General features: G+C 42.5%; 1 protein-coding gene across 3 annotated transcripts in view; it reads left to right on the forward strand.

Moving 5' to 3' along the window:
* GALNT2 (polypeptide N-acetylgalactosaminyltransferase 2) overlaps positions 1 to 18697 on the forward strand; it is a 222721-nt gene that overhangs the window by 89492 nt on the left and 114532 nt on the right. The gene's annotated exons all lie outside the window — the stretch shown is intronic.

Here is an 18697-nt window from a genome sequence, read left to right on the forward strand (position 1 = left end):
CCCACCATTTTGTTGTAAATGATCCGATGTCATCATTTCTTATGGCTGAGTATATTCCATAGTGTATATGTGCCACATCTTCTTTATCCAGTCTTCTATTGAAGGGCTTTTTGGTTGTTTCTATGTCTTGGCCACTGTGAACAATGCTGCAATGAACATGGGGCTACATGTGTCTTTACGTATCAATGTTTCTGAGTTTTGGGGGTATATACCCAGTAGAGGGATTGCTGGGTCATAAGGTAAGTTCTATTTTCAGTTTTGTGAGGAACCACCATACTTTCTCCATAATAGGTGTACTATTTTACAATCCCACCAACAGTGATGAGCTTTCCTTTTTCGCCACAGCCTCTCCAACATTTGCTATTACCTGTCTTGTTGATAATAGCTAATCTAACATGTGTGAGGTGGTATCTCATTGTAGTTTTGATTTGCATTTCTCTAATAACTAATGAAGATGAGCATCTTTTCATATATCTGTTGGCCATTTGTATTTCTTCCTGGGAGAAATGTCTATTCATGTCCTCTTCCAATTTTTTTATTGGATTGTTTGTTTGTTTGTTGTTGAGTTTTATGAGTTCTTTGTATATTTTGGATATTAGGCCCTTATCTGAGCTATTGTTTGAAAATATCATTTCCCATTTAGTTGGCTGTCTGTTTATTTTGTTGTCAGTTTCTCTTGCTGAGCAAAAACTTTTTAGTCTGATGTAGTCCCATTCATTTATCTTTGCCTTCACTTCTCTTGCCTTTGGTGTCAAATTCATAAAATGTTCTTTAAAACCCAGGTCCATGAGTTTAGTACCTATGTCTTCTTCTATGTACTTTATTGTTTCAGGTCTTATATTTAGGTCTTTGATCCATTTTGAATTAATTTTAGTACAAGGGGACAAGCTGTAGTCGAGTTTCATTCTTTTGCATGTGGCTTTCCAGTTTTCCCAGCACCATTTGTTGAAGAGGCTTTCTTTTCTCCATTGTGTGTTGTTGGCCCCTTTATCGAAAATTATTTGACCATATATGTGTGGTTTTATTTCTGGACTTTCTATTCTGTTCCATTGGTCTGAGTGTCTGTTTTTCTGCCAATACCATGCTGTTTTGATTATCGTGGCCCTATAATATAGTTTGAAGTCAGGTATTGTAATGCCCCAGCTTCATTCTTTTTCCTTTGGATTGCTTTGGCTATTCGGAATTTTTTATAGTTCCATATAAATCTGATGATTTTTTGTTCCATTTCTTTAAAAAATGTCATAGGAATTTTGATGGGAACTGCATTAAATTTATAAATTGCTTTGGGTAATATGGCCATCTTGATTATATTATATTTATTCTTCCTATCCAAGAACAAGGAATATTCTTCCATCTCATTGTATCTTTTTTGATTTCCCTTAACAATGCTTTGTAGTTTTCGTTATATAGGTCCTTTACATTCTTTGTTATGTTTATTCTTAGGTATTTTATTTTTTTTTGTTGCAATCGTGAAGAGGATTATTTTTTTGAGTTCTTTTTCTAATATTTCGTTCTTGGCATATAGAAAGGCTATGGACTTTTGTATGTTAATTTTGTATCCTGCGACCTTACTGTATTGGTTTATTGTTTCTAATCTTTTTGTGGAGTCTTTGGGGTTTTCGATATATAGGATCATATCATCTGCAAAAAGTGATACCTTTACTTCTTCTTTTCCAATATGGATGCCTTTTATTTCTTTCTCTTATCTGATTGCTCTGGTCAGAACTTCTAGCACCATGTTAAATAAGAGTGGAAAGAGTGGACAACCCTGTCTTGTTCCTGATTTAAGGTGGAAAGTCCTCAGTTTTATGCCATTTAATATGATGTTGGCTGATGGTTTATCATATATAGCCTTTATCATGTTGAGATATTTTCCTTCTATACCCATTTTATTGAGTGTCTTAAACATAAAGTTGTGTTGTATTTTATCGAATGTCTTTTCTGCATCTATTGATAAGATCATGTGATTTTTGTTCTTTGTTTTGTTGATATGGTGTATTACTTAACCATTTTACATATGTTGAACCATCCTTGAGATTCTGGGATGAATCCCACTTGATCATGATGTATTATTTTTTTAATATGTTGTTGTATTCGATTTGCCAGTATTTTGTTTAGTATTTTAGCATCTGTATTCATTAGAGATATTGGTCTGTAGTGTGGGGTTTTTTTGTGCTGTCCTTGCCAGATTTCAGTATGAGGGTTATGTTGGCCTCATAAAATGTGTTTGGAAGTATTGCTTCTTCTTCAATTTTTTGGAAGACTTTGAGTAGAATAGGAACCAAGTCTTTGAATGTTTGATACAATTCACTAGTATAACCGTCTGGGCCTGGACTTTTATTTTTGGGGAGGTTTTTAATAGTTTTTTCTGTTTCCTCTGTGCTAATTGGTCTGCTTAGGCTTTCTGCTTCTTCATGACTCAGCCTAGGAAGGTTGTATTGTTCTAGGAATTTATCCATTTCTTCTGGATTGTTGAATTTGGTGGCATATACTTTTTCATAGCATTCTACAATAATTCTTTGTATATCTATGATGTCTGGGGTGATTTCTCCTCTTTCATTTTGGATTTTGTTTATATGAGTCCTTTTGCTCTTTTCCTTGGTGAGTGTTGCTAAGGGTTTGTCAATTTTGTTGATCTTTTCAAAGAACCAGCTCCTTGTTTTAATTTTTTTCTATACTTTTTCTGTTCTCTATTTCATTTATTTCTGCTATGATTTTTATTATTTTCTTTCTTCGGCTGGTTTTGGGTTGTCTTTGTTTTTCTTTTTCTAGTCCCATAAGTTGTGAAGTTAAGTGGTTCACTTGGGCTCTCTCTTGTTTGTTCATATATGCGTGAAGTGATATGAACTTCCCTCTTTTTACTGCTTTTGCTGCATTCCAGAGATTCTGATATGTCGTAATGTCATTTTCATTTGTATATATCTTTTGATCTCTGCGCTTATTTCTTCTTTGACCCATTCATTTTTTAAAAGTATGTTGTTTAGTTTCCACATTTTTGTGGGGTTTTTCCTCTCTTTTGCAGTTGAATTCTAGTTTCAAGGCTTTATGATCAGAAAATATGCTTGGTACAATTTCAATTTTTCTAAATTTGCTGATGTTATTTTTGTGGCCCAACATATGGTCAATTCTTGAGAATGTTCCATGTACATCAGAGAAAAATGTATACTCTGTCGCTTTGGGATGAAGTGTCCTGTAGATGTCTATCATATCCAGGTGCTCTAGTGTTTCGTTTAAGGCCAATATATCTTTATTGATTCTCTGTTTGGATAACCGATCTAGAGCCATCAGCGGTGTATTGAGGTCTCCAAGTGTGATTATATTTTTGTCAGTTTTTGTTTTAAGGTCAGTAGCTGTTTTATATATTTTGGTGCTCCTTGGTTTGGTGCATATATATTAAGGATTGTTATGTCTTCTTGATTCAGTGTCCCCTTAATCATTATGAAATGACCATTTTTGTCTCTGAGTACTTTTTCTGTCTTGTAGTCAGCATTATTAGATATGAGTATTGCTACACCTGCTTTTTTTTTGGATGTTATTTACTTGGAGTATTGTTTTCCAGCCTTTCACTTTGAATTTGTTTTTATCCTTGTTTCTTAGATGTGTTTCTTGTAGGCAGTTGGATTTTCTTTTTTAATCCATTCTGCTACTCTGTGTCTTTTTATTGGTGAGTTTAATGCATTTACATTTAGTATAATTGTTGACACTTGTGGGTTCTCTATTGCCATTTTATAAATTGCTTTCTGTTAATTTTGTATCTTGTTTGATTCTTCTCTTTTGTTTTTGTATCATTTGTTTTTGTTTGTTTGTATTCCATTCTTCTTTCCTCTGTGCTACCGTTTTTAAGTCATGTGCTTCTGTGGTGGTTTTTTCAAGGGTGGTTACCATTAAGTAATGAAAAGAGTACCTACCATATTCATGGTATTACCCTATCTTATGAGTGTTTCTGCACTTCATAGTCCTTTGCTACTACTGTTAATCTCCGTCCTCTCCCCCTCTTTTTTTTTTTTTTTGTTGTCACAGTTTAAATTTGGTTTTATTGTGTTCTTGGTGGAGCTTTTACTTGTGGTTTTGTTTTGTTTTGTTCTTTGAATTTGGTTGGAAAACTCTCTTTAGTATTTCCTGGAGTGGGGGTTTTCTGATGATAAATTCCCTCATCTTTTCTGTATCTGTGAATGTTTTTATTTCTCCTTCGTATTTGAAGGAAAGCTTTGATAAGTATAGTATTCTTGCCTGAAAGTTCCTCTCTTTCAGGGCTTTATATATTGGGGTCACTCTCTTCTAGCTTGTAGAGTTTCTGCTGAGAAATCTGTTGATAATCTAGTAGGCCTTCCTTTATATGTTGTATTCTTCTTTTCCCTGGCTGCCTTCAGAATTTTTTCTTTGTCGTTGGTTTGTGCCATCTTCATTATGATGTGCCTTGGAGTAGGTTTGTTGTGGTTAAGAAAACTCGGTGTTCTGTTTGCTTCTTGAATTTGAGGCTTTAGTTCTTTCCACAGGCTTGGGAAGTTCTTGTCTATTATTTGTTTGAATATATTCTCCATTCCATTTTCTCTCTCTTCTCCCTCTGATATACCTATTATTCTTATGTTATTCTTTTTGATGGAGTCAGACAATTCCTGTAGGGCTTTCTCATTTTTTAAAATTTTTGTGAGTCTCTCTCTTCTTCTCTCTGTTGTGCCTCAAGTTGCTTGTCTTCTATGTCACTAATCCTACCTTATATCTGGCCTGTTCTATTAGCTAAGCTTGTTACCTTGTTTTTCAGTTCATGAATTGAGTTTTTCATCTCTGTTTGATTTGTTTTTATAGTTTTAATTTTCTTGGTAATATATTTTCTGTGTTCATTGAGTTGTTTTCTGAGCTCCCTAAATTGCCTTTCTGTGTTTTCTTGTATATCTCTGAGTATTTTTAGGATTTCTATTTTAAATTCTCTGTCATTTATCTCCAAGGTTTCCAATATATTAAATTTTTTCTCCATAGATTTTTCCTCTTCTATCTGTGCTACCTCTCTGGCTTTTGTATCCATGATATTCGATTTCTATTTCCTTAATGGCATCTGAGGGTGGTCTTGTTGATAGCACTAATGAGAATTAATAAAGAATAAAAAGTTTTAAAAAAAGTAAAAAAAATGGAAAAAATTTTGGAAAAAACCCCCAATAATAATTTATTATCCCCCCCCTTTCTTTCTTCTCTTCCCCTCCTCTCCCCTCTCCTTAGTAAAATATTGTGATGAACTGTGAATTTTATTATACTAAATGGAACAAAAACTGCCTATAATGGAGGGCCTGAGTTGGGAGGAAGTGTTCAAAGGGCAAAAAAGGAAGTAGGGACCCACAAAATGCAAAAAAGGAAAAACCTTGGGCCAGGTATAAAATGGTTTGCTTGTAAGTGATGGTCGATTAAGAGATATAATGAGAGGGATAAGAGGGAAACAGGAAAAAGGAAAAAAAATAACTATTGTATTAAGTGGAGCAAAAACTAAATAGAATGGAGATCCTGGGTTGGGAGGAATGCTATGCTAATGAGTTAAAAAGCAAAGTAAAAAGCACCCAAAATGCCACACACAAAAAAAACTTGAGTCCCAAATTAAATAATTTGTTTGTGATTGATGATTGAATGAGAGGAATAGTAAAAGGAGAAAAGAAGAAACTAACAGAGAGGGAGAAATAAGAAAAAGGGGAAAAGGAAAAGAAGAAAAAGAAAAAGAACAAAGAGAGAGAGAGAGAGTTAAGGGTTTTGGAGTATAACCCTCATGGAGAGTAAGGAAGAAGAAAAGAAATAAAATGTAACAGTTATGGGTAGTGTAGTTCAGGAAGAGGAAGGAATAAGTCAGGCAGAGAATAAAAGGACCAAGGTGGAGGAAAAAGAAGTAAAAATAATAAAGGCAAGAAGATGAAAGAAACAAAAAAATGGTGGAACAAGTTATAAAGTCTGTGGATTTTTCTTGATTTTGAGAGGTTAACATCTTCTTCCTTTTTCTTTCCTCTCCCTCTTCCTGGTCGGTGACTCTGTACCCCAGGCTCTGCCCCTGTGTCACGCTTAGGTAGAGATTTGCAGTTGATGAGACTCTATGGTGATGTCATATATTAGGCTTCAGTCTTATTGGTAGTCAAGGCTTGTTAGCATTTGCAGGCTCTGACAATGAGAGAGTCCGTTTTCCCGGAGCCTCTCTCCTAGTCTTTCCTTCCTGAATTAGCAGCCTGATGATCCAGCTATGAGGCTGCCGCTGCCTCTGCCTGGGGAGTAAGAGGCTCAGAGAGCTGGCAAATCCCCACTCTATCCCCACTCAACGCAGGGCTCTGGGTAAAGCTCTGGCAGTCAGAGCCGCCAGCTAATCAGGCGGGGCTGGGAGCCAATTGCTCTCAAGGTGACTTTCTATGATCCTCCAGGCCTGTTCAGCACACCTAGCACTCTGTGGTACCACTCTCCCCAGGCTTTTCGCACTTTGTAACCTGTTTTGCCTGGGAAGAAGATGCCCTAGTTGCTGCCTGCAGTACAGGAGGTCTTAACATCTGCCAAGTCCCTCTTTTTAGCGTATATCCCTGAGTATGAAAGCTCTGTCAATCAGAAGTTGCCCCCATCCCTTTAGCAAGAGGCACTAAAAAATATCACGCCTCTTGTCTTAGATCGCTGAACTGAGAGAGATCTTGTCAATTAGAGCCGCGTAGGTCAGTTGAGAGGTGAGCAGACTGTGAGTTAAGCTAGTTTCAGCTATTGGATCCGCCATTCTGCTCCAGAAAGGATTGCAAGCTGCCCGCGCGCCCCTCCCCTGATGCTTGATTGTTAGCTTGAATGGCTGGGTGAGGCGCCCCACCCACCCAGAGAAGCTCCGGTGTAGGGAAGTTCGCTTTGCCGCACTCCCCGCGCGCCGCTGGCAGCTGCTGCTCGGGCGCGGGCGTTAGCTCACATGGGCTGATTCACTACAGGCACACTTTTTCCTTGGCTTGAACGAATGTCAGTGCTGCAGCCTAGCTTCTTCCACACCCTTAGCTCCCCCCGACTCACAGTTCCAAGTGAAAGCAGCCTTTGCTCAGGTTAGTGAGGAAGGCAGAGTGTTCCTTTGTCCGACTTATTTCCTTCAGGGTTGATTATATATTTAGTCAATTTTTCGCTCAAATCTACCTTCGCCTTTAGTGTGTGGAAGTCCCAGACACTCCAAGGATAGATTTTTTCTGTCTCTGGTTGATGAACTTGTTGAAATTTTGGGGAGATTTGTAGGTTGCACACTCCTCACGGTGCCATTTCTCTGACGTTACTCTCACTAGTTTTCTAAAAACAAACAAACCAACAAACCCTGTGAGTCACCATCATCTTACCTACTAACCTTGACATGAATTATATATATTTTGAGCACCTCCTTCCTCAGCATTCAGGTTGCACAGCTGTAGCCTTGGCCGTGGAGATGTGCTGGGCTCTGCGAGGAGGCCTCTTCCTCTCCCCTCACTTCTCTGCTTCATCCCTTTTTCTGACATCCAGGTCTCTCCGATTTTAATTGCCCCCAAAGAGAATTGAATTGAAATCTAATGTACTTGAACTGAGACTCTCCCTTTGAAAAGCAGGGTGATTTACTTTAAGGGGAGCTCAGTGTTGGGGAGAAATTGCTATATCTGCCCTGATGGGCCATCATGAGGAGTAGGAGAGACAAGAGCAGTGCTGGCCCAGGATTCCACTCACACTGGTCAGTTAGTTGTCTCTGGGCCATACTAGTAGGAAGTTCTGACTCTGTGATCATTTGTTAGTTAATAAGGGGGAGGGCTTTATTACACATTTTTCCCTTTAGTTTCTTAACCTCAGGTCCTCTGGGGCCCTTAGCATATCATTTTAGGACTCAGTTTTCTCCTGGAGATGCTCTTCAAAACAAACTCAAGATCTGATGTCTATGGAGAATCTTCACCCGTCCTTACCAGTAGCCAGTGCTGGCTCAGAAAGGAACCAAATGTACTGGCTGTAGGCCTCCAGTGGGAGGGATTTAATCAGCGAACATACTATATAGAAGGTGGTGGCACCTACTTTTGACAGGGTAGCATTGCAACGTGGTTCTATGAGACCTAATAAACCTGTGATGAGGAATTTGCTTTGCCACAGTATTGAGACTGCAGTGAGGGTGCTGCCAAGCATGGAGGAATCCTAGTGGTGAATGGGGTGAGGATGGGCATGGAACCTGGAGGTGGAGGGGAAAGCATGGTGGGACAGGGCTGACCAGGATGCCCCCTGCCTCCCTGCTGCTGCACTGGGCTGACTGCCCACTCAACTTCTCTCCTACTAGTTTTTTCCCCCCTTATCTGTTGGGATTTTTTTTTTTTTTTTAATTTTAAAACACAAATGATTTTTACGAAAGTCAGGAGCAAAGAATTTACTAAGATATGTTTTGTTTTGTAAAAAAAGATGTTTTCTAGTCGAGTTTGCTGAAATTAATCATTTATCTAAAGTAAGAGAACCTGCTTCAGCTAACATGGAGAATCCCTCTCAACAGAAGTGGAGCAGCAGTTAAGAAGCAGCTTTGCCTGAGACTCCCTGACAGGAGAAGCCAGTCCTTGGTTTACCGGAAGGGAGAGGTGGGATCAGAGCAGGCATTAAAGTGTGAGGCCATGAGTGGCTCCCTAGAGTGGCAGGTGCTCAGCTAACATGTAGATGCTAATGCTGTCATACCCGGAGTTGGCATTCAAGAGCCTGCTGTCCGGCCTTCAGGGATGTTTATGACCTGACCCAAAAGCCATCTGGCTTCATAAACTCTTACTTTAAAGCAGGACTAAGGAAAAGCTGCATGTTAATAGCCTGCCTTATGCCCCCCGCCCCCCTGGGCCACCTATAGCTTTGGTCATTTACCATGAGCACAGGAATTTAAGATGGATTGATTGCTCTTGAAAAAAAGATTGTGGCATGAAATAGCTTGCTCCTGGGCCTGTGTCTCATTGCAAAATTGGCTTTAAAATTAGGGTTTATCAAGAGACTCACCTTAGTTCCATGAATGGCAAAAGAGTGAAGAGGGCTTAAAACTGCCACTTAAAATGGACAGACACCCTACAAACACATAGTTGACAGACGTTGGGCCCAGGAAAGGTCAATGTAGTTATTTTATGTAAATAAGATCTATGCGCACATTTTATTTTTAATATTTTTTTAAATTTTATTTTTAGAATAGTTTAGATTTCCAGAAAAAATGAAAAATAGTACAGAGTTCCCATATATCTGGGACCCAGTTTCCCTTACTGTTAACATCTTAACTTAGCATGATACCTGTGTCATAGTTAAAGAACCCATGTTGATGTGTTATTATTAACCCAATTTCTACTTTATTCAGATTTTCTGAGTTTTTCCACTAATATCCATTTTCTCTTCTTTCTTCTTATCCAAATACCACATTACATTTAGTCATCATGTCTTTCTTGGCTGTGACTATTTCTCTGCTGTCCTTATTTTTGATGAGTTTGACAGTCCTGGTCAGGGATTTTGTAGAATCTCCCTTATTTGGGGTTTGTATGATTCTCTCACAGTGAGACTGTGGTTCTGGGTTTCAGAGAAGAAGACACAGGGGAAACATATGCGTACAATTTAAAAAGACAGTGACTGAGCTAATTGTAGGAGGAAAGGGGGAAGTTTAGTAGCCTGACTAGAAGAACTAGAAGAAGGATGAAGCCTGGACCCTCCAATTGGAGAAATGCAAGTTCAGTGTTCTCCACAGTGGGAATTATGTGTAACACGTACAATGCCTTACAGGTCAGTGGAGCTCCATCAGTTACATCACCTCCTGGGACAGGGTAAATGTGATTTTAACTTTCCATGTCACACATTGGGAGACTGCAGCCCAAAAGGGTCACCTGAGTTGCCCAAGGTGATGGACATAGACCAGCACTGAATGCCATGCAACGACACATTTCCAAGCCTTTCCTAGTTGTATTTCAGGTGTCAAAATTTTCTAGATTGAGCAGGCTGGGCTACTGATTGGACATTTCATATGTATGTGGACACGGGGTTTTTGTGTATTTTTCTGAAGTTGGAAACGGGGAGGCAGTCAGACAGACTCCCGCATGCTCCCGACCGGGATCCACCCGGTATACCCACCAGGGGGCGATGCTCTGCCCATCTGGGGCGTTGCTCTGTTGCAACCAGAGGCATTCTAGCGCCTGAGGCAGAAGCCATAGAGCCATCCTCAGCGCCCGGACCAACTTTGCTCCAGTGGAGCCTTGGCTGTGGGAGGGGAAAAGAGAGACAAAGAGGAAGGAGAGGGGGAGGGGTGGAGAAGCAGATGGGCGCTTCTCCTGTGTGCCCTGGCCGGGATTCGAACCCGGGACTCCTGCACGCCAGGCCGACGCTCTACCACTGAGCCAACCAGCCAGGGCCTGGACACAGGGTTTTAAGGAGAAGATTTTGGCTAAATTAATACAGTTGGCTGAGCACACAAGGAGCGAGTGTGTAGGATGACACAGTAGACCCCCTGCTTGTCAGAAAAGTCCAGTAACCATGTTTTTGTAGCTCTTGACTTCAGTACAAGTGTCTGTTACAGCTCCCAAATATCAAGCAGCTCCATGGTATTTCTATCCAGCCTGCTTTTCTCTGAGGGTAAACAGTAAAATAAATGAAGCACTGACCTTTATCATAATACATATTTTTATTTGAGAGGAAATGATTATGTATGTAGCAGTCTGTGACTTTGTGTCAGCAATAGCAACTTGCTCCCCTCCCGTTTTATAAACACTGTGTTTTATGAGCCAAGTTGGAGTACTGAATGTGTAACTATATACTGATAAAGCCAGTGGTTCTCAAGTCTGCCTGTGGTTAGAGCTGCCCAGGGAGCAGCTAGGAAACGCCTGAGGCCGGGCCCACCCCCAGAGGCTGGGAGTCAGTCGGCTGGGGCAGGACCAGGCCTTGGAGAAAGCCTTTCTGTCTTTGGGCTCTACCTAGATCCTGGTTTGTGAACCCTAGGTATCTTTTGAGTCTTATGTGCAGAAAGTTTTGGAAACTGTCATGAGGTTGCTGTTGGAATCTCCCCTGGGCTTTTTCACCCCGCCAGGTATTGGGCCAGCTCCCTAGTGATGGACCTGGGGCAGGGGTGGAGGGAGGCAGGTTCTCATTGCTGCCCCTGCACAAAAAGCAGTTCAGAAATGGTTGAGTGAGGTTGAGTGACTGAGCCAAGTGTGCTAACATGTGTTGTATTCCCTTCCTACTCTAATGCTGATGAGGAAGGAAGATAACACTCTTGGCAGCTCTCCAAGAGAAAGAGGAACCTGTGTCTTTTATAAATGCATAGATATCCGTGTTTGAAGAGTACATGCTTCTGGTGGTAAGGGAAGTTTGCTGTGGTTCAGAGTGACCTACTAACCTACTTAAGAGTGCCTCTCTCAGCATTCTGGCATTTTCTCAGGACCCTGAGAAAATGAGTGAGTTAAATTATGTTTGTCAGTTTGTTGCTAAATCACACACCCTATTTAGAAAATAGAAGTGTGGGTAGTGACACAATATCTCAACTGGTTTCTTCATCCTCTCTTAGGAAGACCAGGGGTTTTTCCCTGCACCACTCTGGTGGGACAGCCCCCTGAGGAATTAGAAACAATAAATAATTCTTGTGGTTCTTCTATGCATCACTTTATTGTGTGTGTGTGTGTGGGTGGGGGTGGGGGGCTGGGTTACAGGAGGTCTCTGTCTTCAGCATCCAGACAGCAAGTTTACTCTTTAAAATTTACTTTCAAGTAAACATTTTAGTTTTGTGTCTCAGCTTGGCAGAAGCTCTTAAGAAATGGGATGTGAAAATATAAATCACATCTTTCTAACATATCTGACAACCTGGCTTTTTTTTCTTCAGCACTTGAATGTTGCCATACAGATTGATTGTGGTGGTGGTAATTCCTGAACAGTCATTAAATAACGGGAAAGTAGACAGTTGTTGAGAAAAGCAATCATTCAGATGGTTATTTCTGGTAACTTAATCTGCCTCTGAGCATATGGTTTAGTCAGCCAAAATAATTTAACAGTGACAAAATGTATTTCAGTAAGGGGAGATTAAAAACAACCTGTTCATTTTCTTTTTTCTTTCACAGTGGTATTTTTATCTTTGTTAACAAATACAACTTTAGCCATTTGAATTTTATGAAAGTGGTCTTTGATGATTCAGCAATACAAGGAGTCCTCGGGTTACAACACAGTTCCATTCCTACGACAGGGACGTAACCCAAATTTTGGTGTAAATCTAAACACACCCTAGCGTAAGTCACTTACCTGTCCTAACACAGTTGTTATATCATAACCTAGAACATAAAAACACAACTAAGCCACAGAAAAAGGAAAAGGATGTAAATATACTGCACTGTACACTGTACTGCGTATTCTTCCATCATGGGTAGCCACACTAGTTTGCCCTTGTAGCCTGTAAGTACTGTAACAGCGTAAGCCAAAATACTCATGTATCAATTTTTTTAAAAGTTTTTATGGGAGTAAGCGTCGTAAACTCAAAACATTACGTATGTCAAAACTGCCGTAACCCAAGGACCCCTGTATACCATTGTTCTTTATTATCTAGTTTTATATGTGTAAGCATGTTTATTTTGGTTGGTATTTTATAATTTAAAAACTGTACCATAGGTGGTAATCATCTGTATATTGGACTGTGGGTTACGGTCACTGTGAGAAGCAATGCCATTTTAACTGCACAGACTTGTTCCCTTTGTGACTTAATTCTTGTACTCCCAGCCTCATAGCCCCCACACTAAGTAGTGGTCTGGGTACAGCTATGCTCTCCCTCCCTCGAGAATATTCTTGGCTCTCTCTGCTACTGTCAGGTCTTAACTACATTGATGAATGTAGTGGTTTTAGAATATGTTCGCCAGTTCTCTGACAGTTCTCACGAAATATAGGTTGAATTCCCTTCCCCTCGAAGGTGGCTGGACATAGTGACTTGCTTCTAATGATGGCAGCGTGGTGGTGTGACAGTGTATGAGTTCCAAGACCAGGATATAAAAGGGATCCTTGGTGTCCTCCTCTCGCCCTCTGTCACTTCCTTTCTCTGTCTCTGGGATCGTTTGCTCTGGGGAGGTCAGTTGCCATGTTGGGAGGACACTAGAGCAGCCTTGTAGAGGGGTCTTTGGTGCGGAGCTGGGGCCTCCAGTCAATAACCCCATGAGTGACCAATCTCGGCAGCAGCCCCACCACTGCAGTCAAACCTTCAGACGGAAGCAGTCCTGGCTGACACCCTGCCTGCAGCCTCCTGGAGACCATGGGCCAGCACCATCCAGATTGCCGACCCTCAGAAGCTGTGTGAGATAAACATATTTGTTGTTTTGAGGGAGCTTGTTTTGCATCAGTTGGTAACACAGTGTGTTGCTTAGCCTGTCTGGACCCCATTCCCCATTAGGAAAATGCAGGATTGGACTAAATAATGCCCTTAAGCAATCGATGACCGTTTCTCAGTGATCCAGACACTGCTCTTCGGCCAGCTGTTTCTCATCTGTCCCCCAACCCCGCCATTCCTCTGACCCGCCAGCAGCTTCCATGGACCTTTTTTTTTTTTTTGTATTTTTCCAAAGCTGGAAACAGGAAGGCAGTCAGACAGACTCCCGCATGTGCCTGACCAGGATCCACCCGGCATGCCCACCAGGGGGCGATGCTCTGCCCATCTTGGGGCATCGCTCTGCCGCAATCAGAGCCATTCTAGCACTTGAGGCAGAGGCCACAGAGCCATCCTCAGCGCCCAGGCAAACTTTGCTCCAATGGAGCCTTGGCTGTGGGAGGGGAAGAGAGAGACAGAGAGGAAGGAGAGGGGGAGGAGTGGAGAAGCAGATGGGCGCTTCTCCTGTGTGCCCTGGCCGGAAATCAAACCCGGGACTCCTGCACGCCAGGCCGACGCTTTACCACTGAGCCATCCGGCCAGGGCCCATGGACCCTTTTCTTCGAAGCAAACCCTCCCCTCCACAGTGAGTCACGTTTTGTCTCCAGCAAAAGCCAAGTCTACTGTTTATTTATTATTTCTTATTTGGAAACAGATCATGTTGTTAATATAATGGGAGACTATTTTCCTAATAATTAAACCTACATTTACAGTCAGTTAATTTTCATAACTACCCAGTAAACCAACCAATTGGATTTACTGTTTCTGAAATGTCACTTTATTAAAAGTCAGTGCTCTTTTATCTACTCTGAAATAGGCTGACCTTGGCCGCTGCTCTGATTGTGACAGCTAAGCAGACACCACTCTGTCACTTGTGACCGTCTGATCTCACTCCTGGTCTGACTTAGTTTCGTTCGTGCCTCTGGTAGTAGACAGCTCCTGTTGTAAGAATCATACAGGCAGGTCACATGTCTTGGGGTTTAGACTATAAGAATGGACCAAATTCAAATTCCTGATAACGACTGCTGGCTTCGGTAAGCCAGTTAGCAGGAGGACAGGAATTAGAGTTTGCATTCTCTGAAATGCTAGTTAACATAGAAAAGAAGTCTCAGGGTCTTTCTCTGGGTGTGGATGAACCACCCCTGTGGTCCTGATGCTGAGGCTGGGCAGGCAGCAGTACCCCCTGCTCCATGAGGCTTGATTTGGTTGGCAGAGTCCTAGACCCCTGGTTAAACTGCCCTGACAACTCGGCATTCTGTCAGAGCCCTGATCCCACATTGTCTGTATTGGTCTGAAGCATCATCTATCTGTGAGTTAGTCATTATGCACTTTGTGCCAACCTCCCTCTGTGGGGGCAGGAGAAATAAAGCAGAGATGGTCTACACCCTGGGAAATAACAGCATGCTCGCCTCTGGATTACTGGCTGTGAATTCTCTGCAACTTTTGAGCCAGTGTCAAACCACATCATTACTCCTCAATCTCAGCAGCTTATATACCTGTCACTGAAAAGAGGGTCTGTCCATCCTTTAACAGGGAGAAAAGTGGATCACTTGATAGCACCTCCTGGATACCACTGGGTGTGAGAGCCTTCTCCATGCATTTATGTTGAGTACGTTTCCAGTTTCAACAGAGCTGGTGTGAAGTCTCATAATGCATGTAAATGGATGGGGGGCTGTCCTAATGAGAAGCTTCCATTGTAGAGTGGGCAAAGCCAGGAAAATCAGTCTGAGAAGTAGGGTGAGGGGTTTTTTCCAACTGCATTTATTATTGAGCAACAACCATAAGATTTTCACTGCTCGTGGTGCTGTAAGTACACAACAGAAACGTTGTGTCCTGCCCTCCAAGGACCTGAAATGGATTTGGATCCTTTACGTTTGCGCAGTAGGCAGAAAGTATAATAAAGTGCTGAGTATATCTTCACAGCTGTGCTTGAGCAGGGAGGACGCTTGGGCATTTAGCCAGCATCCCCGTGTCCGGGAAGTTAGGTGATTTACTCAGACCCCCATGGTCTTTGGCAAAGCCGTGGCTAGAACCTGAGGCTCTGGCTCCTAGGCCAGGGCTCATCCCAACATGCCATGTGTCCTACTTGTCCCTTAAATGTGGGCATCTCCCACTGCCCCTGTTCTCACGGCTCACATATTTTTATCGCTATTACTCCTGTCTGTGAAATGTTCACATCATAAGCCTACCACCTCTGCTACCCACCTCCCTCCCTCCCTCTCTCCCTCCCTCCCATCCATCCTCCTCCTGCCCCCCCTTGCAGCTCTGCCCATCTCCTGCTGCTGCTCTAGGACTTTAGGCCACTGCCTTCCCTTGCTGCGTTGCCATAATGGCCTCCTGGCTTCTCTTTCGTCCTCTCCAGTCTGCTCCCTCTTTTTTTTTTTTTTTTTTTTTGTATTTTTCCGAAGCTGGAAATGGGGAGGCAGTCAGACAGACTCCCGCATACACCCGACCGGGATCCCCGGCATGCCCACCAGGGGGCGATGCTCTGCCCATCTGGGGCGTTGCTCTGCTGCAATCAGAGCCATTCTAGCACCTGAGGCAGAGGCCACAGAGCCATCCTCAGCGCCTGGGCAGACTTTGCTCCAATGGAGCCTTGGCTGCGGGAGGGGAAGAAAGAGACAGAGAGGAAGGAGAGGGGGAGGGGTGGAGAAGCAGATGGGCACTTCTCCTGTGTGCCCTGGCCAGGAATCGAACCCGGGACTCCTGCATGCCAGGCCAACGCTCTACCACTGAGCCAACCAGCCAGGGCCATATCTTTTTTTTTTAAGAAAGGAAAGAGAGAAGGTGGGCCGAAGAGCAGGAAGCATTAACTTGTAGTATTTGCTTCATATATGTGCCTTGACCAGACAAGCCCAGGATTTCAAACCAGTGACCTCAGCATTCCAGGTCGACACTTGATCCACTGCTCCACCACAGGTCAGGCTTCTCAGCCTATCTTGCCACGTCCATGGCTTCCCATTTTCTAGCTTTCATTTCTTCCTTCCAGCTGGAGCCATCCTCTCCCTACCCCGACCCTCACCCCCACTATTTTCTCCTTGCCAGGTCAGTTCTTGATGCCTAGGATCTCATGTGCAGGCTTCCCAGTGCTCTTGCGGGCCTCCCCACCCTCTCCCTGTGTAGGGCGTGTGGCACTGCCATCATTGCCTGGCACTTGTCTGAGCCTGTGTGTGAACACTCAACCAGGGTGAAGCTGCGTGGTCTCCACGGTATCTCTAGGGACTTGTTACTATCCACCCAAGGCTGTGGGAATGGAAAATGACAAATGTCTGGAAGCTGTGGACAGGTGGTGGGTGGTGTGCACACAGGCTGTCTCAGCTAGTGGATCCAGTCAGTCATCCTGAGCCGTCAGCACCTGCAGTGATCATGCATCCTGAGATGAAAAGGTCAGGCATTGTTTTAGTCTAATTTTGGCTATCTAGCTGGCAGAGGGGGAAGCTGCTTTATCTGAAGGCAGTTGGAATGATTGAGACCATGGGCTTCAGTACTGATTCTCTGTGGTTCACATCTAGCCTTGCTATGTATTGTGTGTTACTTAAACCTTCAGTGCCTCGACTTGGCCTCCTCATCTGTGAAATGGGGTAGTAATAGCACTATGAGGAAGACCAGTGCATGTGTGGTGTCTAGAATGGGGCTTGGCCCCTTGTTATACTGTGTGAGTATCAAATAGCAGCTGAAGTGGCCCCTGCTTTTTCTGTTCCTCTTTGTCATGGTCGTTTTACTCAAATGTATCCCTAGATTTTTATGATATTGTGCAAATCAGCCTCTTGTCATTTAGTTTAAATGGAACCTTCGATTGCCATCCTTATCCTGATTTATAAAGGGCCAACTTGTTCTTCTTACCCACTGTATAACCTGGACAAATTGCTTAACCTCTGATTATCTGTGTCCCCACTGTGAAACAGGAATTATACAATATTAAATCTGTCGCAGGGATGAAACACTGTCTGTGCACAATGCTGGTGCATGGCAGGCATTCATAAATGGCACTTAACCATTATTTTACTTGCTTGCAAACTATGTCGTGCCCTTGTTACACACAGTCTTTGTCTCTGGCCACAGTTTTATGATGGACATGGTTGACTGGGCAGCGGGAAGGGAGGTGAATGTTACATATGGACTAGTCAGTCTCGGTAAGAAGAAACATTTATTTCCTGAGAAAACATTGATGCATCTGTTGATTTGGTGAACACTACAGATAATGCCTTGATTCTTCTTACATGTAGAAAAGACTGAAGTCATGGGTTCCTCTAACAATGTCCGCTTTTGGATTTTTTCAAGTATAAGGTTAAATGGTTTGACCATTTAAGGTTAATGGTATGTAGTAGGCCTGCAAACAGAAATTACTAGCCAGAAAATGCAACAGGCAAGCTACAAAATAAAACATTAATAATGCTTAATTAAAAGCCTACCAGTGTGACTCGGTATCGTCATTACTTGCTGAATTTAGCATTCACAATTATGTCCTAATAGCGCATTTGCCAAAATTGCTGCAAAAACATTACAATAGTAAATTGAAAAATTTATTAATAACCAAATAATCTCAAAAGGCAAATTATAAATAATTTAAATTTAAACAATTTTTGCAGGAAAAAAAATTTAAATCAGGATACAGATGCATCTCAATGCAATTGTTAGGATGTGTGGGATAGGATCTTCAAAAATCTCAGTAGTTGGGGGACTTGAGAGGCCTTGTGATGGAGGGGGTTGGTGGCTGGGACCACTGGGTGCAGGGGGGTCCCTCTTGCCAGCCCACTGGGAGTTGCCCTCCAGGAGGATTTTTCCATGATGGCCCTGATGGCTCTTTCACTGCAGAGGCAACAAAGGAAAAGCTGGCCTCCAGGGGGCAGGGCCTCAGCACCATTTACCCTCCATTACTGTACCTTTTGAGTCAAAATGCAGGTTATTGGCAGAGAAACTTGCATTTGGGGAAAATGTACGATCTAGCTCAGCCCCAGGGATTTTGCTTCTTGGGGATTTCACTTTACATTTTAAAAAGCCCAACAGTCTCCAGTGGTCAGTTTATACACAGCACCCAGTCCCTGCTGGTTTGAGGGGAATGCTGGTTGAATAACCCATACAGGATGGGCTGGTCTGCTCTGAAAGGGGGGCCAATGCTGCAGACAGTCCTCATAGCATCTGGCCAGTGGACAATACTTGGCTTACAGAAGTTTGTGTGGGTCAGTTACTAGCTGGAGAGTGTTTCTGAGGTGTTTCAGATTTGGGCTATAGACAGAAACCCTTATTTATTCATAGGAGTCAGATTCCAAGGACTGAAAAATAAATTTAGCTCTGTGGTCCTGTAGTTGCTATTTAATTTGATTTAATGTTGATAGATTAGAGAAAATTGCGCAGATGAGTTGAGTACCTTCTACCAGAGCT

This window comes from Saccopteryx leptura, chromosome 1, assembly GCF_036850995.1.
Source record: "Saccopteryx leptura isolate mSacLep1 chromosome 1, mSacLep1_pri_phased_curated, whole genome shotgun sequence".
NCBI lineage: Eukaryota > Metazoa > Chordata > Mammalia > Chiroptera > Emballonuridae > Saccopteryx > Saccopteryx leptura.